This window comes from Podarcis melisellensis, assembly GCF_964234715.1.
Source record: "Podarcis melisellensis genome assembly, chromosome: 1".
NCBI classification, from domain to species: Eukaryota; Metazoa; Chordata; class Lepidosauria; order Squamata; family Lacertidae; genus Podarcis; species Podarcis melisellensis.
In genome coordinates, this window is record NC_138528.1 from 64457679 (window position 1) to 64483190 (window position 25512).

Below are 25512 nucleotides of genomic sequence, written 5' to 3' on the forward strand. Positions count from 1 at the left end.
GTTCTTCAAAAAGAGAGAGGGCTTCTTTCTCAGCACACAGAAAATAAACAGAGCAAGCTGGCCATGCTAGAAGAGGTCTCTTTCTGCATAGGCAGCTCACAACATAATGAGACAGTTGGAGGAGGGGCATGACCTGGGGGAAAGGGGTGAGGGCTTAGAGAGAGAGCTGAGAGTCGGATGAAAAAGCCTTGTGGTCAGATTAGATCCCAAGTCTGGAAGTTCCCCATGCCTGTCTTACATACTTGAAGCAATTCCTGAAGCTGCTCCTTGTTCTGAAATATAAATATATTTTTGTCTGCACCTGGTTCCACAAACAAATTTAAAATAATGGGCCAGATTCAGCTAAATTGTGCCAATAGTGGAAGCCAGTGCAAGGTGTCCTGCTAATGCCGTGGGACTTTCCCTCCTTTTCTAACCAATATATTCAGCTCTTTGCCTCTCACATCAGCCAAGGCATTTCTGACCTGAGTCCATGGCAAATTATAAAGCTTGATGAGAGAGTGTAAGCTAGAACAAATCATCCGTTTCTCCTGACCCCTGGGATATAATGTGGGCATGACTGGCCTCTCCAAAATTACAAAACTGGATGTCCCAGTCACTGAGTCTGGTTCCTTTTAAAAAATAATAATCTCATGAATGTATTCATGTATACAGCTGCTTATGACACTGAAACAAGATATGCCGCTCTATAATCTCCACTGGAGTTGCTATTTACAGTGGGATGTCTAAGGTGCCTTTTGCCCTACATGTCTTTCCAGATGATTCATTGCTTGGTTTTTCAAATATACATTTAATTTTTACTGCTCTCAATATCCTCTTGCTCACTTTATAGGCAGCAGTGCTCTAGAAAGGAAACTAATGAAATACTCTCTTATAGACCCACTTGTTGGCGAGGCAAAAAATACCAGGCTTTTAGATGTGAGGAACATGATTCTGTGCTGTACATGGAAGATTTCTCAAAATTGCAGTTTGTGTGAGTTTTTGTCACAATCACCACAAAACAACTGGATGCAATATTGAACACCCAGCCCATACAATCATTTTGAAGTCATTCTGCCACTTGATCCAATGCATCTTCCTACCACTACACAAACACACACACAATTTTCATGTGGTTGCGCTGGCATAGCCTAACTGCCAAAGCAGCAAGAGAATGAAGAACCATTTCATTCAGATAACTTCCCATGTGATATGGCAGTTCCACAGTTTCCCTTTTCTTCATGGTGGCCACAGACTTTATAAGTTATTATGCATCAGTCCCTAGAGTGGCCACATGCCCTATTTCACAGAGGATTTGCTGTCCTCTGTTTGAAGGGTTGTTTGGTCCAAGTCTAGTTTAAATATAAAAATTCTGAGAACAGAGGCTATGAAGCTGCTCATCAGTGGTTTTCAACCAACCTTCCTTCCTTCCTTCCTTCCTTCCTTCCTTCCTTCCTTCCTTCCTTCCTTCCTTCCTTTCTTTCTTTTCTTCCTTCCTTCCTTCCTTCCTTCCTTCCTTCCTTCTTTCTTTCTTTCTTTCTTTCTTTCTTTCTTTCTCCTTTTCATTTATCAGTTTATTCCTTTATAAATGAAAATCTTTCAGTATAATGTCAATCAATTAAAAAATTGATTAGAACCTGGACAGCACACAAGCCACCTAAGTCACATGGCTTTCCACTATTTGTATTTCTTTTTAAATGATGCTAATGGGCATAAGTATGAGGCAGTTTTTAGTTTTTCGGAGCCAAGCTGCACATTCCAAGCAGCCGAAAGCTGTCTCTTAAATTATGATTTCCAGTGGAGGGGTTGCTGGAAGGAGGGCTTCTTAACCCTTTCCCCACTCAAAATTATCTGCTCTTGCTGTTGTTTGCTCTGGTGGAGAGAAAATGAAATGGGGTACCTGTGTCCTGGATACCTGGAAAGTGAAACACATATTGGGAGTGCAGATGAGAGAGCTATGTTCATCACTCCACTGTCTCACAATTCATTTATATGAAATATTTTCGCTCCACTCTATGGCCAAAAGACGACTGCCAGAATGGCATACAAATATTATGAATAAGATAGTTCCTGTCCTCAGACTTACAATCAAAAGGGCCTCACACAAAAGGAAAAAAGATTAGGAGGAAGAAGAAAAACAATCTCGGGCACTAGTTACAGAGTTACACATAACACAGATGGTTTTCCAACCTTCCATGTTGCACATTGTGTGTTGAATTGATTTGTCTTCGTTTCCCGTAGTGCAAAGAGTGACTCGCTTGGTCAGATGCAACAGAACATATCGCTGTGCCCATTAACACTGTCCGGTGTTTCCAACACTGTCCTGTTGTTTCCGTTTAATTACTTTTATAGCATAGCAATTAGTATATCCGAAGGTCAGAGTTCCTAGATCTGATTACCGTAATGGAAGTGACTGCTAGTTAGATGCACCAAGGAGAACACTGGGTTGCTATATATAGCACCATCTACGTACACGGTGCTTGATAAATCCCTACCCAAGGGACGTGTTTTACCATCTAAAAATAAAGAAGAAAAACAACAGAGGAAGGGAAACAGAAGCAGGAGTCAATGGGGAAAATACATAATTATTTCTTATACACGTACTTCAGCTTTTTTGTAGTGGGACTAAAAGGTCACTCTAATGGCTTCCTAGAAAAGGCAAAGGTTGAAGTGGGATTTGAAGGTAGTATGGGATAAGTTCTCACAGTGACATTCTAGTAGGGCAGTCCCAGGGATATGAAGGAGAAAGGGCAAAGGAGAAAGGGTAGAGCTGCATAAAAGAGCATGAGATCTTTGGAGTGGTGGAGCAGGACAAGCAAAGGTTATTAGATAGGTTGTGTCGATATATAAAGCTGAGAATTTAAATTAAAATTTGTCATTGCTGTTATTAAAAAGAAAAAAAATAGGCGAATTTAAAAGAAATAAGGGGAGGGCAAGCTCATGAAGGGATTTTGAAAATCAGGAAGAGAAGCTTGTGCAAGGTACAAGAGAAGAAAGGAAGCCAATGTAGGGATTTAAGAAGGAGAAAATTGCACCACCAAGTTATGAGAAAGCGGTAAAGAATTTTGGCAGAAGAGTAATGGATGGGTATGTGTAAGATTAAGGTGGAAGACCAGAGAGAAGAGATGAGGAAGGCAGGGAAGGACAGACCTGAGGCTTGCGGAATCAACATGGAGATTGTCAACTGAAGCCAAGTTCAAAAGACATGTGCTTAAAGAACATGGTGCCACTGAGCAAAGGACTGGTTTCGAGGACCAGATCAGTGAAGACAGCCACCCTCACCTCGAGAACCTTCATGCTGAGGCTGGTGATAATAGGGTAAGAGGCAGCCAAACTTATGCCAAAAAAAGGCAAAGTCACACCAAAGTCACACTTGAATCAAATGATGCCCAGCATCCAAATATTGATGACAACTGTCACTCCCACATTGGGAATCCCCATGCCACGTTTTGTAATGATATATTGAGAGGCAGCTGAACCTATGCCAAAAAAGTCACATCCAAGTCATTATTTGGTCCACTATCTTGATTCAAGATGGCACCTGCCATCCAAATGGTGACAAAGTTTGCTGCTCCCACCTTGAGAACCCTTGTGCCGAGTTTGGTGATGATATCTTGAAAGGTAGATGAACCTAGACCAAAAAATGGGCAAAGTCAAACCAAACTCACATTTTGGCCTGCCATCTTGTGTGAAAATGGTGTCCTGCATCCAAACTTTGATGATGACCACCTGCTCCTGGTCAGGAACCCAAGTTTGGTGGGGATATCTCAAGATGTGGCCAAATCTATGGACAACCACGTCTATGATTCTATTCTGTGAAATGGACAAGACACTTTCCACAATCTACAGTAGATCTCCAAATGGAGATACTCAAAGTGGCTAATAAAATATATATAAAATATTAATAGTAGTAGTAGTAACAATAATGATCACTGTTTTTGAGGTTTCTTTCATCTTTCCTACTAAACTTGCATACACAGATTTTAATTCACTAGTATGTATAATTTTAAATATTCGGATATAGAAACCCAAAACCTACCCCGGGAAAAAAACTCAGCCAAAAACTTCATTTGGCCAAGAAGAAAGTACCCTGCTGATGACTCCAACACAGTTTTAATTGGACAAGAAATAGAAATTAACTGGGTCTGTTAACTCTCCTGAAGGTGGCATGATAAGTAATCTTGTCAAGTCTAAAAATAGAACCAAGTGGTGGTTAATCTGAAACACAGGATGAATACAAATTGTGATGAAATAGATTCTGAGAGAAGAAAAATGCAGGAAAGTCAAGAGAGAACAAAGGGAAATGCCGATCATAATCTTAAATAAATACCAATTTGAAAATGAATAACGTTTTGATTTATTTTTTAAACCAGTAAGGCAATCCAGAAAAGGGTGGCAACTTTAAAAAATAACCAAATCCCTAATCTTTCTTGCAAGTCTATGTGAGGAAAAATATACGGAGAAGGAAGGCAGGTAAAATTAAAATTAAAATTATTTTCTCCGTGTTTTTCTTCCCCCTTTACATCTTCACTTATGCTTCCTTACTCCTCAGAGCAGCTTTACTCCCCATATCAGCCTCTGCTTTAGGTTGGAAATGTATGGCTCCCCCCCCCCACGCTTATGACTTGTGGAGAAGCAGATGTCAGGTTGCTTCCCACCTGTCCTCACTGTTTCAAAGCACTCTGAGACTGGATCCTTTTAACTGTGAAGCACCACAGGATCTAAAGTTAGCAGTGCAGCCCCATCTACTCTCTACCCCCCTCCCTTTTGTTATTTCCCTTCACTGTTGGCCCAAAGCTTTTCCTGTACATGTGCACATCTCCAAAGTAGAAAGCTATCCCCTTCTTCCATTGTGGGATACAAGGGACCAAGTAAGGTACCTGGCATACAGCTTGTTCTGTGCAGGGTTGCATTCCCCCTGAATGATGAGGTCTGTAGCCTTCAGTTACATCTAACCCTACATAGGGATGCCTGAAGGTCATACTTGAACCTGCATCAGTTGGTAGTAAACCACCAGTGGCTCTTCCTGGGTAAACATGAGTTTGCCACAAGTATTCATGCCCTGTTAACACCCAGTTAACAGCCTGTGCATTGGAATGCCTCTGTAAACCTTCAGGAAAGCAGTCCTATACACACTTTTAGGGACGCAGGTGGCGCTGTGGTTGACTAGCAAGACCAGTGGCAAGGGATGATGGGAATTGTAGGCCAAAAACAGCTGGAGGCACAAGGTTGGGAAACACTGGTCTAAACCACTGAGCCCCTTGGGCTTGCCGATCAGGAGGTCAGCGGTTTGAATCCCCGCAATGGAGTGAGCTCCTGTTGCTCTGTCCCACCTCCTGCCAACCTAGCCATTCGAAAGCAAACCAGTGCAGGTAAATAAATAGGTACTGCTGTGGCAAGAAGGTAAATGGCGTTTCTGTGCGCTCTGGTTTCTGTCACGGTGTTCTGTTGTGCCAGAAGTGGTTTAGTCATGCTGGCCACATGACCCGGAAAGCTGTCTGTGGACAAACGTCTGCCCCCTCGGCCTGAAAGTGAGATGAGCACCACAACCCCATAGTCGCTTTGGACAGGACTTACTGGTAACCATCCAGGTGTCCTTTACCTTAGCTTTTATACAGTGGTACCTCAGGTTAAGTACTTAATTCGTTCCGGAGGTCCGCTCTTAAGCTGAAACTGTTCTTAACCTGAAGCACCACTTTAGCTAATGGGGCCTCCCACTGCCACCATGCCATTGGAGCACGATTTCTGTTCTCATCCTGAAGCAAAGTTCTTAACCCGAGGTAATATTTCTGGGTTAGCAGAGTCTGTAACCTGAAGTGTTTGTAACCTGAAGCGTATGTAACCCGAAGTACCACTGTATATACTTTTCTGGGAATAAGTCTCACTGAACTCAATGAGTGGGGGGGGGGAGTAGACACAGAATCATAGTGCAGGGATGGGGAAGCTGGGGTTCTCCAGATGTTGCTGAACCACAACTCGTATCAGCTTCAGCCAGTATGTCCAATGGTCAGGAATAAGGGGCACTGGAGTACTGTGCTGATGCAGCGTGTTAACTATTATATTGTATTTTAACTGTTGCAGGCCTATAATTAAGCACATGTAGCATACAAATATTTTCAGTGAAGAAAATTAAGAAGTGAATGTGGCCCTTGAGATACCGTACTCTGTTGTGTGCATCAACTATTATTTTTAACTAATTTGGGAAAGCACTGCTGCCCAGTATTCAGTACAATGTTCACAATATTTTTTTGTAGATTAAGGTTGATTTATTTGCAAGACGGAGCCATCAGAGAGTCTTCTCACATTCCCAGCTGTGAGGCTGATTTTAAACTGGGTGAGCTCTGTAGTTAAGTGGCAAAAAATGATTGGGTGGTAGACGTGTGCAGGGTGGCTTCAGATTATTGGGCAGTGACTTCATATCTGTCACCCACCTTATTTTTACATTTGTCCATGTGTTTATCCTACTGGATATATACAATTAATCCTATAATGGACTCCTGTTGACTGTGGTTTGGATGACTTTCCCTAAGCAGAAAGACAGGAAAATAAATAAGCAACACAAATGATGGTGCTGGAAAGCACAGCTAAACAGTGAGCACTTTGCTGGGCTGCCAGAGTGAGTAAAGAGATTTCGTGTTTAAAGAAGGAAGGCCATCTGTGCATATCTGCCAACTCTTCCTGTTTACATAGAAGACCCCAGATCTTAAGGCTAATCTTCATCCCTTTGCACAATGACCACCTGCTTGCATTATTTTGCTTCCTCTCCCCACCTGTCTGTGGAAAGCTTTGACTAGAATGTCCTACTGATTAAGAATGTCCCACTTTAGCTTCTTGTACCACAAAACATGCACAGGTGATGGCATTCCAGTAAAATACATTCTCCCAATGAAACATTAACTTGGGTATGGAAGTGCTGTGGAAGTAGCATGCACAATGGTCTGTGCAAACAAATGTGTGTGGGTTTTTTTTTAGCACTGACTATAAGCAGTGGCATAGCGTGGGTTGTCAGCACCCGGGGCAAGGCAAGTAATTTGCGCCCCCCAACCCGTGGATTTGCGCCCCCTAACCCTAACCCCCAGATGTTGCGCCCAGTGCGGCCGGCCCCCCCTGCACCCCCCACGCTACGCCACTGACTATAAGAAGAGTGTTACTAGATCAGACCAAGAGTCCAGCATTCTGTTCCCACAGGGGTGAATTGGATGCCTAAGGGAAGCTCACCGATAGGCCAAAAACACACTAGCGCTCTCTGCACTTATGATTCCTAGCAAGTGGTATTCAGAGGCATACCAGTTCTGTGAGTTGGCAGGAAAAGTATTGCACATACATTGGTACCTCGGGTTACATACGCTTCAGGTTACAGACTCCGCTAACCCAGAAATATTACCTCGGGTTAAAAACTTTGCTTCAGGATGAGAATAGAAATTGTGCTCCGGCGACACAGCAGCAGCAGGAGGCCCCATTAGCTAAAGTGGTGCTTCAGGTTAAGAACAGTTTCAGGTTAAGCATGGACCTCCGGAACGAATTAAGTATTTAACCTGAGGTACCACTGCAGTTGTTCGGCTGATCATCATGTCGCACATAAACTACATATCCACAAGGGGACAAATTAACTTTTACTGGTGTTTTAGTGGCACTTTAAATATATTATAAAAGGCAGACAGTCTGCCTGAAAAGGGGGAGTGGGGAGAGAGGAGGAGGTAAGCCTGCTGACTAAATCAGTGTTCAAATTACTGGTGGGTGCATCTGTTAATTACATTGTAAAAGCAGGGGAGCAGGGAATGGGCTTCCCTGCTTTTACAATGCAAGAGCAATTTTTTTTCCTGTTTCTCAAAGCTTCTCCTCTTACCTGATTCCAGCAAGGGGGTTACTGGGAGCTTAGAAGCAACTGTGTCAAGCACCTGGACCAGAATCCTGTTACAATGGGTTACCTGGGTAACTATCAACAGAGTTGCCTGAAGACTTGACGGAGGCACTGCCACCCTTTCTTTGTCTGTGTTCCCACTCCCATTTACTCACTAGATGGCCTTTGGCCAGTCGCTATCTCTCAACCTAATTGACTGCACAGGGTTGTTATGAGCATAAAATGAGAAGGGAAAGAAAACACCCTGAGTTCCTTGGAGGAAAGTAGGATCTGAATTTAACAGCAAAATAAAACACACACACACACACACACACACACACACACACACATCCCTCTTATGCTAAATTAACTTGCCAGGCAGGGATAACTTCAACCAGGTCCCCCACTCCCTTACTCAGTTCCTTCCAACCTCATGTCCCTGCCTTAATAATAAAAAAGCTCTTGTGAAAACAGTGATGATTATTATAAACAAATCCATTTCCTGTTCAATGTAATCTGCTAGAGTCATTGCCTCCTGCCTACTTGTTTCCTAATGCCAAAATGGCCCACACTCTTTGGGTTTCAGATTCTGGATTCAAATAACTCTCTGGCTCTGTTCAGAAGCCTCAGCGCAGAGACTTAGTTTATGTCAACAGGCTTGCAAAACTGCGTCACCGTTCTTGGATCCTTTCCAGGTTACACTTTGTACTCTAATAATTCATTCCTACGGCACCTAGGTCTGTATTTTCTGTGCGAGCCTCAGAGAATGCTTTGCAAAAGAAAAAGCCACAGGAGACAGGCATTAGCAAAGATTATGAAATACCAGTGGCTATGTACAGTTTGAGACATCTGACAGGTACAGGAGACCAGCCCAGAAAAACACACAACTAATTCCACATAGCCTCAGAAGGGGGGGAGGGGCAGGACCTGTCAATTTGAAATAGGGTGAAATTTAAAGTTTCATCAAGCCTATATTTCTCCCCCTGTTTCATTGCAGAGATCATTGCTTATGCTGTCACTGGGGCAGAGTTTGGGGGGGGGGGATGTTTCAAACTTAATGTAGACTTAGAAAATATTTCAGTTAAAAAAAATGTTCACACACCTTTAGTATTCCTTTTTGTTAAATGTAATAATATTTAATTATAGCACTGTTATTGAGCCAGGTGATGAAGGGAGGAGGTAGCTGTAGACAGGTACTCTGAATATGTTCAGATGTACTTGTGTTTCTTTAAACTGGGGGCAAATTGTGAAGATCGGGAAAAGTTAGTTGTCTTGACTGGCCTTGAAAATATTATTATATTATTAATACTCCACACTTCTTCCTTGATGCAGCTCAAGGCATCTTAGGAACAGCTAAAACATATAAAAAGCAATCATTTAAAAACAATTAAACATGCACATGATTACAATGTAACACATTGTGTTAGGCATGGGAGGAAAAAGTAAGTTTAAGAGAAGCACATATACTCCCTTCTCTGGTGAAAACCATCTCCTGTAGTTAACACAGCAAGTAGAAGAGGGACTCAAAAAGCAAAGGTTACTCTTAAACTTGCATGTGTGAATTGTCCATAAGTTAGCAAATAAGTAAACTTATGTATCCTCTGAAAGCATCAGGGTTGCTGCATTATGAAAGCAGTATTAGATGGCACCTGTCATGAATCAAACTGAACTGAACTGAAGCCTTGTTTCAGTATTCCAGTTGGGCTTGGCAGTTGCTCTAGGGATTAAATTATTTAAAGCCTTCAGCTGGCCAGTGTAGGCAAGCAATAGCTTATAAAATACTTAATCTATTTCTTCAAAACTCGTCATAGGTTTGCTTTACTTGGACTGTAAAACTTTATGCAACTGTCATCTGCTATTGCTGATTTTCTTTTGCAGATACATTATATATGGAATATATTTTTATTTCTGAAACATTTGTCTTCCCTGCCTCACGTTAATTTAGAAGACAAGAGGAAATATAAGTTTGTTGAATCTAGTCCTTCAAAATTTATTTCTGTACGGCCAGATCCTTCAATATCTTCTTGTACAATTCTTCTATCATCATTTAATCACAAGTGCTTAAAGGTGGCAACATCTCTGAAATAAAAAAAAATGACAAGCAATGTAAGTGTCTCGTACAGTGTCTAGCTAAACTGTGGTTATGGAAGACCTACATTTATAGTGATGTCTTCATGACATTTCACCAACACTGCAAGATTTCATGTGCAGAAGAATGAGACATGTTTGCTTAAAAACTGACTTGCTAGAGAGCAAATGGTAAGTAACAGAAATGAAGTGGAGACAGAAGCAATCTGGATAGCTCCTCACCACAGGATTAATTGGGTAAAGCCTCTTAGGTTTGATTAGCCATTACTTAGATCTCTCGATTCTTCCCCTACCCTACCCCCATCATTGCTTGTTCCTATAAATGACTTTTCCTGTCACAATCTATTAGGTTGGTTTACATTCACTACCATAGCATTTTTCCCAGAATCAAACAGAAATATACTGTAACAGATTAAGATCCACTTTGCCCAATATGCTTTCCCTACACATGAAACACTTTCATGTGAAAGCATGAAACACATGTGAGGTTGACTGCATCTGGCTGAAGGTGCATCTCGTGGAAAGCTTCTATTGGCTGTGGCTTTTCAGAATGTGCACATCAGAGAACATATTTAGTTGTATGCTATTAATGACAATGTAAGACACACTGTTTTCCTTTTAGTGGGGCAGGAATATGATTATGCTCAGTAGCCCTAGATGTATATCCTTTCACAGAATATAGCAGAGTATATTTTTCTGTACTATTTTTTATACCTTTTAAGGGTTAATTAAAAAACACAACCAATTCAGATAAATTTAGACAGAAGTTTTAAAATATTTTTAGCAAAAAGGAAAGTGATGGGAAAATGTACTAAAATGCATGGGACGCTCTGATGGAAGGTCCAGCCTCCAAACAAACCAATCAGAGTGAACGTGGCCTGATCTCCTTGCAATCAAATCAGATGGAATGCTCAATAAACAGGTCGTCTGGAAGCAGCCCCAGACAGCAGTCCAAATAGGATCAATATAATTATTTAAAGTACTTATTTCAAAAGCAAGCAAGCCCAAAATTGTAGATGGGAGGCATCTGGGTGCCTTTCTCCCAGGAGGTCCTTCTGCAGCCCATTGTTTGAAAGTCTTGCTCTACTTTTCATGGGTAGGGAAACTAAGGCCCGGGGGCCGAATCCGGCCCAATTGCCTTCTAAATCCGGCCCGCGGACAGTCTGGGAATCAGCATGTTTTTACATGAGTAGAATGTGCCCTTTTATTTAAAATGCATCTCTGGGTTATTTGTGGGGCATAGCAATTCGTTCATTATTATTTTTTCAAAATATAGTCCAGCCCCCCACAAGGTCTGAGCAACAGCGGACCAGCCCCCTGCTGAAAATGTTTGCTGATCCCTGTCCAAGTTGCAAGATCTTGCCTCACTAGAAGATGTCTACAGTAAGGCAGTATACATACATAATAGCATCCTGCAAATACAGCCAGAGTGCTTCAAACAGGCCTTTTCTATCTAACAAACGATGTGCATCATTTATATATGCAGCTAATTGGACTGCATCTTCTAAAACTGGCAAACTACACAGTGCTGGAAGATACAGTCCTCTTCCCATTATGAGGTAAGATGCGCATTCCACCTATTAAGACTAATAGTAAAGGCTGTTAAAGGAAACTTTGAACAATAAATTGTTTTATGACATACCTGCTGAATACATGGGGCTTTGTTTCTGCCACCACTCTGAATTCTGCCGCTACTCTGTGTGTGTTCCTTTGTAGCCAGGCTTAGCTGGGTTAGACTGGAGAATGTTACCTTTCTCTTTGCTTTCTTCCCTTCTCTTCTTCTACCCAATTCTCCCCTTCTCTCCTTCATTTCTTGCCTAATTAACACACTCCTCTGAGTAACTGAAAGTATCTTACCCATTTATTCCTTATATGATTAAAGGAAGAAGGCACCAAATTGGCAATAAAGCATTGTGATCTCACCTGGTGCAGTGCCAAGAGACATTCTGAGTCTTCCACTTCTGTTTTTGCAGCTTAGTTCTGAACCCATACAAACTGTAGTAAATTAACTGTAGTTACTAAAACAAGATAACTTCAAACAGTGGTGTATGAAGCTGGCTTTGTTTTAGTAAACATTAGTTAATATTAGACACAGTTTAGGGTTCAAATGTAATGCTAAGCAATGGTTGATCTAAAATAGAAATGGAAATTTGTATCCCCTCACAGCAGCATTTGAGGAGGAGAAAGGATGGGGAACACATGAGTTCAAGGCTTGAACAGGCTTGTCATAATGCTAAATCGTAAAGGTAAAGGTAAAGGTAAAGGGACCCCTGACCATTAGTTCCAGTCGTGACCGACTCTGGGGTTGTGGCGCTCATCTCACTTTATTGGCCGAGGGAGGCTTAGTCATGCTGGCCACATGACCTGGAAGCTGCTAAATCATACTTTAGTGTTATTTTCAAATGCAGCCATTATACAGTTTAAGTGTTCACATGTGATAGCAGACTAGAAATCTGAACACTTAGGTACCATTATCTTTTCTTTAAATACATCACTTGCCACTTAGTTTGCTCTTTACATGGAAAACAAGCAGGGATTGTAACATGACTGAATGGTAATAATATTTTTTTGCTTTGTAAAGTCTCCAGCAGAAAAAAAAATACCTATACAAGTGACTTAAATGTAGGTGAGCATAATTTAGTGAATATATTTTCAACGTAAGCTAACATTCTGAAGTATGTTCATTAATAAAATCTTGTCTTTTGAAAATGGTAGATTTAAGATTACAGCACTTAGTTTTATTAAGTTTAAATGAGGGTCAGCCACTCAAAGAATTTTTACTGGTACATGTAGATACTTTAATTCCATAGAAGCTGTCTGTCAAGTCAGAATTAATGGAGGTGGTATGACATTCCAAAGCTATGAGTTTCACAGAAGTTTCAATATAAAGGAGCCCTTATGGTGTTTGTGAAGAACTTTGCACAATTCAAAATGATATTAAACCGAATACTTTTTTGTTTATACCCTAGCTGTGCTATGTTGTAAAATAAATACACAAAACTATGTATACCTAGAAAGGAGTAAGCTCCTCTGTAGTCAGTAACCCAGTTTGCATGAAATGCTAAGCCAATTCCGTGTCTTAGTATGAATAAGCAAATGCGTGGCATTTTGGAACAAAGATTGTGGCTGCTGTACTGCTTGCATTTGGCTTAGAGCTATGTTCAAATCTGAGCTAATGGTTTGTCTCACTCCAGACAAACAATGAGCTATAACTGAGGTTTATTCTTGGTTTACTGGTCGTGGTTTGTCTCCTGGGGGAGACAAACCACAAGCCTGGCTTTAGATATCATGTTAAGCCAAACCATGGCTTAGCCTTGGGTAGCATGGTGGCAGCAGGACCAGGGGAGAAGGACGCTGCTGTGATCTTTGATCATATGTTCGCTCTAAGCTTCGGTTTAGCTTAGCATTACATGTGAACAGGGCCAGTGGAACCAAACGCATAGAGGATCAGGTTGCAAGTGTATCACTTTAATTTAAAACTAATTTTAGAGCTGCTTAATGCATGAAGAATTCAGCTAAAATGTATAAATCACCGAAATTGTAAAATAGTAAACTAAGGTTGTAATTTAGTTGAACTCAGTGGAACTTACTTCTGAGTAGACATGTATCGGATATGCTATAAGCTATGTACTCTTTAAAATAGTGTAGACATATCTAGCCTAAAAACTGAGTTCTTGTTAAACAACAACAGGAAAAAGAGAACAATAGGCTTGAGGGTGTGTGATCTTATTTGGTCATGCTAGAGAAAATCTATTATTTATGTGTGGGAATTCCACACAACTTAGTTTAAAGAGGCAGGGAGCATAACATACCTGCAGTATCTTATGAATAAGGGCAAGAAGACTGGATTATTTTATGAATGTTTAAACGAGTTGGCCCACTCATCAGAATTTCTAAAGTCTTTTAATGTCATTCTTTCAAAACAAATACTATGAATATGGTGCAAGATTTCATCTATATGTGCCTGTATCTCCAAACCTCCTAGCTAGTGTCTTGTGCTATACAGTTGTACCTTGGATCCCGAATGCCTTGCAAGTTGAATGTTTTGGAAGTTGAACGGACTTCCGGAATGGATTCTGTTCGACTTCCGAGGTACCACTGTACTTCCCATACTGCTCTTGTGCTGCCCTTTCATTTACAGGTAGGAGGCTCACACAAATTATCATTGGAAGAGAGAGAATCCACTGTGTGAATCATGTGTGTTCTGAATGGCCTCCAGTAGAAGATGCTGAGAAAAGTGATGGAGCAAATGCCTGAGAAGCTGGGGCTGGTTTGCACATCAGTGCGCTACATCTCTCTCATGTTCCTTCAATACTAAGAGAAAATGGCTTGGAGCATGCCAGCTTCCCCCAACCTGGCGTGCTTCAGCTGATTTGGATTACAACTCTCCAGGATGACAGTTTTTGTCAAAGACTCTGGGGAAGGCTAGCATGATTAGAAGGAAAGTGAGTGATAACAGCTGCTAGAGGGTGTGGTAAGAATTTACCTCTACCACTGGTCCTAGCCCAGGTGAGGGAACAATCTTTTAAATAACCACACAACCAAAGGAATATCAAGGTTTGTACATAATTGTGTAAATAAAATGTGATATGAAGTTGTAGAATTTGGAACAGCAATCCTTATCCTATGGTAATCAGAAGTTTTTTTTTGCAAACATCCAACATTTATGTGTATAGCATTTTTCCTGGCAAAGATGAAAATGTTTCATCTTAGCATTCTTTTGGTGTTTTTTTCTTTTGGTTTTTTTTTAAGGTACTTGGGAAACCCACTTTTTATTTCATTTAATATATTTGCTGCCATCAGATAATTGGTAGCTGTTGTAACAAACAGGAAGGGTCCCAATTCCAAGGACAACCCTGCAGAGTAGGGGTCTTTGGGGAACCCATCCTAGTCCTTTCTTTCTGCTACCACTGCCTGCTTATGTGTCACCTAGCGCAAGGACAGGGTTCCCAGTGCCTTACTATGGTCTCCTCTAGTGCAGGGAAGCAGCCAGATGAATTCTAAGTGCCTGGCTTGCCAACTTCATCCCATCTCCCCACCACTCTCCCAGGCACTTCAACAGCCAGTAGCATAGCCATAAGCAGTCCTAAGGTATACAGGAGATTAACCAGCCCTGAGTGTGTTCAGAAACCAGTGCAGCTCAGGAATCCAATTAGACAATTTATTCAAATTGAGTATAGGGGGAAACAGAGGGAGGGGGAGAAATAGCAAGTGTTGCAGCTCAAAATTGACATAAATCACCATATCAAATTATTGGAATAATTAATCCTATGCTTAATCCAGACTAACATACAAACTTACTTTCAGTGGTCTAGTAATGGGAGCTTCAGGCATCAGTTACAGGTTGTCCATAGCCCATTTTAAAGGGATGTTATGTACTAAGCTTGGATTCTAGAACAATAGGCAGGTAGGATCCTAGAATGCAACAACTGATTGGCCTGCAGGGGAAGACCAATCAGGCTCCAGAAGGCAAGCAGAATCGGCCAATCAGATGGGACTCATTGTGGAAATAATGTATATAAAGGCCTGAGGTTTGGGGGGAAATTCAATCTCTGTTTTACAAGCTTCAATAAAAAGCATGAAATCACTGCAGGACTCCGAGTCTATTTAAAGGGGTTTCTTCCAGATAATCAAAAGCATCAGCAGGAAGAGGTTTGACACCCTACTGGGAGCTGGGGAATATGGCAGACAACCCCTGGGCGCAGGGATAACACCTCCCAGGAGCAGAAGAAGATGGTTATCACTGTTGAAGACTCTTACCAGGATTTCTGTCTCTTGTAGATATATAGGGCCACTTCACAAGGCCACTAAATGTGTGGCCATCAGGGAGCATGGTCAGTGTGTGCATCTGTTGGGGGGGGGATAGGGGTAAGCAGTGCAACCCTGTGACCCTATCATGTATTTATTCAACATGTGAGAGACTTTATCCATATTATGGGATTGGGGTGTCACTTAGCGTCCCGGAAGAGCATGGTTCTCAGGTGTCTTGCATAATGTTTATTAATAAAATATTAGAGGATTGCAATCCATTGATTGATTCCAAAACTAAGTTATGTTCCTACTTTTGAAAGATTGCATTGGGGACAATTCTGAAAATCTATATTGAAAAGCATGGGGGATAAATCTACTGCTCAGTTATGCTGTCTTTCGCTAGATGGTTAATTTTTGTTTCCCTTTTTAAAAAATGTGGCACACTTGAGTTGTGAAAATAGTTTGGTCCGGAAGGGTTACATTCTTTCTGTAGTAGCTCATGTTGTTTCAGCATGTTATGGAAAATTCTGCTGTGTAGAGAAAGCTACAACCACTCTAATGTTTAAGCATACTGTTTGGTATGCCAGATCGTTATGAGCCAAAAGGAAACTGATCTGGCAAATCTGTGTGGGGAGAAATAGCAAGTATGCAGCTCAAAATTGACATAAATCACCATATCAGAATATGGGTCTAATTAATCCTACACTTACTCCAGACTAACATACAAACTAATTTCTCACTGCAGCTCCATAATTCTGAATTGGATTTAAACAAACAAACAAAAACAAAAAACCCAACACCTAAACACATTTGTTCTCTGTCTCTGTCTCTCATTGTTAACCCCCCCCCCCCCAAAAAAAACAAGTGGCAACAGCCGCAAGTTCATTTTAGATATCTTTGGGAGCAAGTACAGTCTTTGTTATGTCTGACGTAATATTCTTGTCCATGATTAGAACTCACTAGACAACACAGCAATAAATGGTATTTTTTAGAATGAAAACTAGTAGCACTGGTATATGAAAACATGAATGGTGTGAAGAAAGTGGATAGAGAAGTTTCCCCCACTCTCCCATAATACAGTGGTACCTCAGGTTATGTACTTAATTCGTTCTGGAGGTCCGTTCTTAACCTGAAACTGTTCTTAAACTGAAGCACTACTTTAGCTAATGGGGTCTCCTGTTGCAGCCACGCCGCTGGAGCCCGATTTCTGTTCTTATCCTGAAGCAAAGTTCTTAACCTGAAGCACTATTTCTGGGTTAGCGGAGTCTGTAAATTGAAGCGTATGTAACCTGAAGCGTATGTAACCTGAGGTACCACTGTACTACAACTTGGGGACATCCATTGAAACCGAATAGTGGAAGATTCAAGATGGACAAAAGAAAGTACTATTTCACGTTTCATACCACACTATGAAATTCACTCCAAGAGCTAGTGATAGTCAGCAGCTTGGGTGGCTGTAAAGATAAGGCTATCAAGTGTATGTAAGTAAGCCAGCTATGTTCTACAAACATTGTTAGAGGCAGTAAAGTCTCTGAATACCAGCTGCTGGGAATCACAGGTGGGGAAGAGTGCTGCTGTGCTTAAGTCCTGCTTTGGGCTTCCCATAGGCATCTGGTTGGCCACTGAGAGAATAGGCTGCTGGACAAGATTTGCCTGATTCAGAAGGCTCTTATTGCGTTCCTGCTGGTGGAAGAACGTATCCCTCTCTCTATATATATATCCCACTTGTAGCCAAACTGCTCTGCTTTTCACATTCTTTTCTATCTGAACTCCCACTTACAAAATTTTACATTGCACAAGTTTGCAACAAACTGCAAACATTTCTCCATGTGCCGTGGGGGAGGAAGGAGGGCTTGCAGGATGTGTGGTATTAACTTCCCTTTGTACACAATTTATTTTCCAGTAGTTGGACCAGCTCCTGACTTAGGACCTTATATGCCAATCTATATTAGAATCCACTATCAATGGCTCTGGGATTTTGGGGCTTCAAGGAAGTCGATCTCGATTGGGGGGTGGGGGGCAGAGGGCAAAACTGTTCTAGCTGCTAGGAGCCTAGCCAGCATAGCAACAAGGGCTCCGCATTCAGAAGTTTATTAAAAATAGCTCAGGAAAACATTACTATTTATATGTGTTAAACAGAATCTCGATTAATATTAACCGAGAAATGAGGGGAAGGAAAACCTACATTCAGTTTAGAGCCAGAAAATTTACGACCCCATTCCTTCCCATAAAGGCAAGATTAGTCCCCTAGATTAGCAAGTTGCTTCCCCCACCCAGACAAGATTGGCCAGGGGGAGAAAGAACAGGGCTCCTGCTCTTTAATAGTAATGTAGAAGAGAGAATTTCAGCAACTATTAAAGGTACAAGCGACATGAAGCCTTTACTCAATTATTTTTTTAACTTAGCCAACATACGAGAAGTCTGCTGCTACTGTTCTGTGGCTACAGAAGCAAAAGGAGAGGGCCAAACTAGGTATTTGCATTTTACACTCACATTTTTAAAAAAATGGAAATAGTATCAGTTCTCTTTAAATTAGAATTTCAGAATGCAGGAAAAGGAAGAATTTAGCCCCTTCATCCCTTTCCCTGATCCTGAAAAATATCCCTCATTTAAAGCTTTAGGAGGACAAAACCCTGTGTTAGCTAAAGAAGGTGTGTAACCCTGTCTCTTCCTCCATTGTTTAATAAGTGATTGCATACAGGTTATAAAGTATTTTGTGGACCGTAACTGCAATCTGCTCCTATTGTTTTTGTGATATGATCCTTTCTGCTGAGCATCGCATTACTTTGAGTGGGGATAGTGTGTTTTACTTTATCACAGACAGTCATGTTTCTATTTGGAATAGGATTAGGGCATTTGGGTTTGGAATTACTAAAAAACATGGTCCCTTATTATGAATTTTGTTACCTTATAACATTAAAGGCATTTAACTCAAAATAAATAACACATCTGCAGTATTTGCTAAGCAACTTTTTCATTTTCAAACAGGTTAAAGCTTTCTACTCCTTAAGAGTAGAAAGTAAATTGTACTAACCATAGTTTAGTGGGAAATAGCTCTGTGGTAGAGCACACGTGGAAAGCCCCCAGGCTCAAATTTCCAAACCTTCAGGTCAATGGATGTCAGATGACGTAATAGGACTAAGAAAGACCTCTGTCTGACACTCCTGAGAGTATCTGCCAATCTTATTTCACAATACTATGCTGGCGGACCCAGTAGCGTGGGGGGGGGGCCCAGTGGAGTGGTTTCCCCAAAAAACTTTAATTTCCAAAAAAAATGCCCCAGCTTCATATGTTCAGTCACACATAGGATTGGCTTCATTGCTGCAATTCTAAATGAGTTCGCTGGAATATCTCTCCAAGTGAACTCAGTGAGACTTGCATATGAAAAAAGCACATATAAGAAGCCAAATTCCTTATCCCCACCCCACCCCTGCTTGTGCCAAGTTTAGAGGGTGGCATTCAACCATGTTTTACTCAGAGTAAAAGGTAAAGGTAAAGGTACCCCTGCCCATACGGGCCAGTCTTGCCAGACTCTGGGGTTGTGCGCCCATCTTCACTTAAGAGGCCAGGGGCCAGCGCTGTCCGGAGACACTTCCGGGTCACGTGGCCAGCGTGACATCGCTGCTCTGGCGAGCCAGAGCCGCACACGGAAACGCCATTTACCTTCCCGCTGGTAAGCGGTCCCTATTTATCTACTTGCACCCGGAGGTGCTTTCGAACTGCTAGGTTGGCAGGCGCTGGGACCGAGCAGCGGGAGCGCACCCCGCCGCGGGGATTTGAACCGCCGACCTTTCGATCGGCAAGTCCTAGGCGCTGAGGCTTTAACCCACAGCGCCACCTGCGTCCCTTACTCAGAGTAGACCCAATCAAATTAATGAACATGACTAAATTAATCCCAATAGGTATAGTCTGAGAAAAGCTTACCTGAATGCTATCCAAAGCTTGTATCACAACATTATTTTTGTCCTTTCCCAAAAGGAACTGACTTTGCAAAATGCAATGTGTGTTGCAATTATGTATTTAAGCAAAAATGCATATGTATAATAGTGACATTTGTTCCTTGTGGTTGTGAATTGAGCAACTGGGAGTGAACGAAAAGAAATAAAGGACTAACAGCACAATCTTATGCATGCCTCTTCAATAGCAAAATTCATTACAGTACTTCCAATTAGTCACCCAGAAACTGTATTGTAAGGATTTGAGCCTAAGGCCACACCAATGGTGGACTTTGGGATCTGAAATTTCAGAGCAGAGTCCCGTGCAGCAGCACCTAGGCTCCAAACAGTGTGACTGAACCCACGGCACTCCCCTAAATCCATGGGAAAACATGTCACCCCCCTGGATGTTGTTGTATTACAGCTCCCATAATCCTTGACCACTGGCGAAGCTGGCTGGGGCTGATGGGAATCCAACAGCATCTGAACACCACAGGTTTTCCATTTCTACCCTATTGAACATCATGGGACTTTATTCAAAGCACATATTTAAAGTAACGTGCTAAATGACTGAATCTATCAAACAATAGTACATACTTCCAAGTTAACATGAGCAGAATTGTGATACATGTATATGTTTCCAGGAGTGATCCCACTAAACATGTCTAAGGATTATGCCATAGGTTGTACACCTGCAACTGTACCTTTCAAATGATCCTGCAACTGTACCTTTCAAATTTTCCTCATTCAACCCAATGCTGCCTGTTCTCTAAGGCTTGAAATGTATAAACAGGTGGGCTTCACAAAGCTAGGGAAAGAGGAGAAAGGCAGGAGAGAACAAATGTGGGATGTCTTTTACAATGAGCAGTTTGCTTACACGTGAGAAGAATCTCCCACCTGTTCCATAAGGATCCAGTTGCCATATCAAATTGCTAGATGGAAATGGTTAGATTCACGGCTTCAGTAGTATAAAAAAAAATAGAATGCAAAACAAGGAGAAGCAACCTGTTAGACCAGGTGCCTTGTGGTCTTGTTACAGAATGTTCTGGGAAGGGGGGGGGGAGAAGCTTATCTCTTCATTTCCACATATTAATTGCTGTTTCAACACTTCCCATCTTTACTGTGATGCTTTCTACACCAGTGATTAGCACTTCAGAAAGGGTTTAAAGTGGGAAATGATGGTTATCCATCTGCACTAATTTCCCCTTTGTAGTTAGCTATTAATTTATTTACTTTTATAATTATGCTTCCCGTCAGGTCAGAGCCACTTGCTTCAGTATACCGCTCTTTTAAGTCTTCCTTACCATGCCTTACTAAGACTCTTGTGACATTCTTAATTGAGTGACACATCCCTGCTGGATATGTTAGAACTGTGAATTTGGGTTGTGCTAATGAACTAAGTAGGTTATAATAGTTCTCTGAGGGTAAAACCTCAGCGCCTAGGGCTTGCCGATCGCATGGTCGGCGGTTCGAATCCCTGCGGTGGGGTGAGCTCTCATCTTTCAGTCCCAGCTCCTGCCCACCTAGCAGTTCGAAACCACCCCTAAGTGCAAGTAGATAAATAGGGACCGCTTTATAGCGGGAAGGTAAACGGCGTTTCCGTGTGCTGCGCTGGTGCTGGCTCGCCAGAGCAGCTTCGTCACGCTGGCCACGTGACCTGGAAGTGTCTCCGGACAGCGCTGGCCCCCGGCCTCTTAAGTGAGATGGGCGCACAACCCTAGAGTCGGACACGACTGGCCCGTACGGGCAGGGGTACCTTTATCTTTACCTTAATAGTTCTCTGATCAAACCAGGCCTTTTGCATAGTGATGCACAGTACTCTCTAAAGGTCTTGGTGAGTAGCTCACTAAAATGAATGGGACCTCTTGCTAAGAACTATTCAATTTGCACCAGATTCTGAACAATTTAGCAGGCTTTTCTTATTTTTACATTCACAAACAACTCTTATTGGATCCTTAATGCTTATTTGCCACCGATATTTATTAGTGCAATTCAATCCGCTGTAACAAGTCCAGGAAACAAGCTGTATATTCAGCTGTTCCACGTGGCCTTTCTTTCCTAAATAGTATTTTAAGAGTAGATCATTCCACTCTGATGAAAGATCTGACTAGGATCATTTATTCCTGAATGTTAACACTATTAGAAAATAGTCGAACAAGGTCACACAATAGACACCACAGTGGCATGGCAATTTTTGCACCCACTTTGCTGAAGGCAACATAATCATGGCATTAATTGATGGGAAAGGCTTTGCCCTGTTATAATCCTTTTCCTTCCCTCCTGAGACGCTCTAAGCACAGAACAGTTCATAGAAAAATAAAAGAACTGTAGAGTTGGAAAGGGACCCCAAGGGCCCAATTCCGTGGTGCAGGCATTGGAGTCACAGCTCAGTCTGTAGAGCATGAGACTCTTAATTTCAGGGTCATGGATTCAGGCCCCACATTGGACAAAATATTCCTGCAATGCAGGGGGTTGGACTAGATGACCCTTGCAGTCCCGTCCAACTTTACAATTCTGTGACTCAACCTCTATTTATAAACCTTCACTGACGGAGAATTCCACCACCTTCCGAGGGAATCTGTTCCGCTGCCCAACAGCTCTTACCATTAAAAGGTTTCCCCTAATGTTTAGTCTGACTCTCTTTTCTTGTAATTTGAATTCATTGGTTTGGGTCCCATGCTCTGGATCAACAGAAAACAAGCTTGCTCCCTCTTCCATGTGACAGCCCTTTAGATATTTGAAGATGGTTATCATATCACCTCTTAGTCTTCTCTACTCCAGGCTAAACATACCCAACTCCTTTGTGAGTGGGACACAGTGAAGGAGGTGACCTTGAAAGTATGAAATGCTGAGTATTGTCCTAGCACAACGAGGTGGGGGTGGCAATTGGCATTGTATTTGTAAACCCTAAAAAAAACTTTGTAGGAATGAAAATAATGATAACAAACTAAGCATGGGGAGGTGTGGGGATATATATATACCAACTCAGGGAAATATATGTTGGTTGCTTGCCTACCTGAAAATAAACTTGTAATACCAGTTTTTAAAAAGTTAATTCTGGGAGTATGAATTTTCTTGTAAGCCAAGCCCAGTAAATGTTGGTCTGAAACTGCATGCTCTTTCCAGAATTCTTGTTTTGAAAACAAAGAAGCATAAATGGTTTGCAGTGGGTTGTTGTTTTCATTTCTAATGGATAAAAAAAACACCTTAGGAGCTATTTTCTGACTTAGTGGATATTTACTGAGCTTCCTGCCAGCCTATAAATGTACGCACATGAACATGGTTACTCATTAGCTTTCTTTAGAAAATGAGGGGTAATAATCACTTGGCAAACTAGTTACAGTTTGCTATGTTTTAAATGAGCAGGAATAACAAAGGAATTGTTAAGGGATTTTCTTAGTCATCTTGAGAGCTTTTTTTACAGAAAGGTCTAATACTATATGAATTTTTAAAGTATTACTTTATTTACCACAAACTTATGTAAATCTCCCATTGGGCAAGAACCTGGATGGATCAAGCCCTGTTAAGAGAAGGGGTGTTGGTGGTAGGAAGTGGTTTATGGGCATAAAAGCAGGGTGATGAAATATCCCAGTGTTTGGCCTCTGTGCTGCACAGTAACAGGGAAGCTTTAGATACCACAGCTTGGACCTAAAGAAGGGCAACTTCCCTCCTTTCCGTAGCAGCTTGCTACGGAGATCCATGTCCCAAAGATCCATGTCCTGGGACCATGGTGTGTGCGCACAGAAGCATGCCACTTACTCACTGTCATACAATGCATGCATGCACACACAAACACTTTTCTCTGGATCCAAGTCAGATGTGACAGGATATTTCTCTGAAAAGTGCACTGTGACTGCCATTTAGATCATTCCAAACAGAATGATCAGAAAATTGTCCCCAGACCTGCCAAAATACCTTCTGAGAGTTCTTTGCTGCATATTTAAGATCACATCCCTCTTCTCTCATATAGAATTTTTAGAAGTAAATGTGGATTAGAGTCTGTTCTGCACTCATAATAATGCATTGAAAGGCTGGGTGTGGGGGCAGAATCAACTGCTGTATCACTTGTTAACTACCTGCAAGTCCACTTCACACATTAACAGTATTCTGGCACAAGACAAGTCCTGCATGCATGTGTTTATACATGCATGTAGGATCATCATATATTACACTTTAGTCAGAGGAATTACAACATAGTAATGGGTTGTATTTTCAAGATTGGAAACCCTGGCTGAGAACAAGATATAGTAGGGAATTGTTATGTTTATGACCCAGTGTGCAATATGTGATCTGGATTTATGCATTTCAAACTAGTTAGATTGGAATCTTTGGTTTCTATGGCTCTATCGCTGTGGGTGTTTTGGCAGTTGGAGCAGCTAGCTTATTAGAGGCGCTCCATTAACTAGAGGCGCTAGTTAATAGTGTCTGTGGAAGCTCAGTGTAGTACAGTGGTACCTCGGGTTAAGTACTTAATTCGTTCCGGAGGTCCATTCTTAACCTGAAACTGTTCTTAACCTGATGCACCACTTTAGCTAATGGGGCCTCCTGCTGCCGCTGTGCCGCCGCTGCACAATTTCTGTTCTCATCCTGAAGCAAAGTTCTTAACCCGAGGTACTATTTCTGAGTTAGGGGAGTCTGTAACCTGAAGCGTATGTAACCTGAAGCATATGTAACTTGAGGTACCACTGTACTGGAGCACTCACACATTCATACATCGTCCCATCAAAGGAACGTAAGAAAATCTAGTCTGTTGGATCATCGCTTTCATTTTGTGCAGTATCTAAGTTTCCAAAAGTGTGGCTAGCCAGATGCTGAAGTTTACAAGCAGGGCAGGAACATAACAGTTTCCCTAGTTCCTCCCTACACCCCACTGTGTATTCAGAGGCATGCTGGTATACTGTAAGTGCTGGTTTATTTAGTGCTCATATGACTGAAAGCTGGGGTGAAACTAAGCTTTATTTCACCTAGGTCAAAGACCCAGTCTGGCACCCCACATGCACATTTACATACACACACAGTCTGGGATCCTCTCTGGAGGCTTCACCTGGGGCTAAAAACATGGCTAGCACACTCCCCCCCCCCCACTGAAAGTAAGTCATTTTTAAAAATGGGTGTATATCAGAGCTCTGGTCTTCTTCAAAAGGAAGCAGCTTGTGAACATACTATAGTTAGAGGGGGAAAAACCAATTTCTCAAAAGGCCTATTGTTTTTTTTAGGAATGACAGTCAGTCACTTCAGAGCAGAAAGCATTACATGAATGATGCTTCAGAAGTAAGGATGTCAGATAAATTTGCAAAAGTAAGGGATCTTGCATGGAGATGAGCTAAAGTGGAGAGGTTCCAAATCAGGGATTTCTCTGAAAATCAGAGACCTCTGACGGCTTGTTTTGCTGAAAACAAGGTCTCAGGCGAGCTAATTCCTGGCACTATCTTTGCATGTTTTGCAATAGGTTAGTAATTTAGCTTCTCTGTCCTTCAGCCCTTCCTCTCTGAAGAGCATTCATGTGTAAAAAGCCTCTGTTGGGTAAAGAAAAAAAAATCTTACCTCTTAGTCAGATAATTTGACTGGGAGCTGACCGAGAGGAAAGACCTGGTAGGGCAAAGTGAGGCATGGCACGTAGTAAGCCTCTTAATATCACTGCTGAATTTGTCATCATTGCAATCTCTTCTTGTGAAAGGCTGCTCCTGGTGAGTTTTAGCAGGGCAATAAGCTGATGAAGGCAGGGCTGACCTGCCATGCCATGCCCAAGAAGAGCCTGCTGGATCCGCCCAATGGCCCATCTGGTCCAGCATCCTGTTCTCACAGTGGCCAACCAGATGTCTATGGGAAACCTGTAAGAAGGACCTCAGCACAAGAGCTCTCTCCCCTCCTGTGGTTTCCAGAAACTGGTATTCAGAAGCATAACTGCCTCCAGCTGTA

The 25512-nt window shown here is 41.8% G+C and overlaps 1 long non-coding RNA gene across 1 annotated transcript; it reads right to left on the reverse strand.

Annotated features, from left to right (window-relative positions):
* Positions 1-24004: 24004 nt before the first annotated feature.
* LOC309367305 lies at positions 24005-24630 on the reverse strand. The gene is made up of 3 exons (XR_014167013.1): positions 24465-24630; positions 24293-24404; positions 24005-24048 (listed from the first exon to the last, which is right to left on the reverse strand). It is a non-coding gene; the product is annotated as an uncharacterized lncRNA (long non-coding RNA).
* Between the last annotated feature and the right edge of the window lie 882 nt (positions 24631-25512).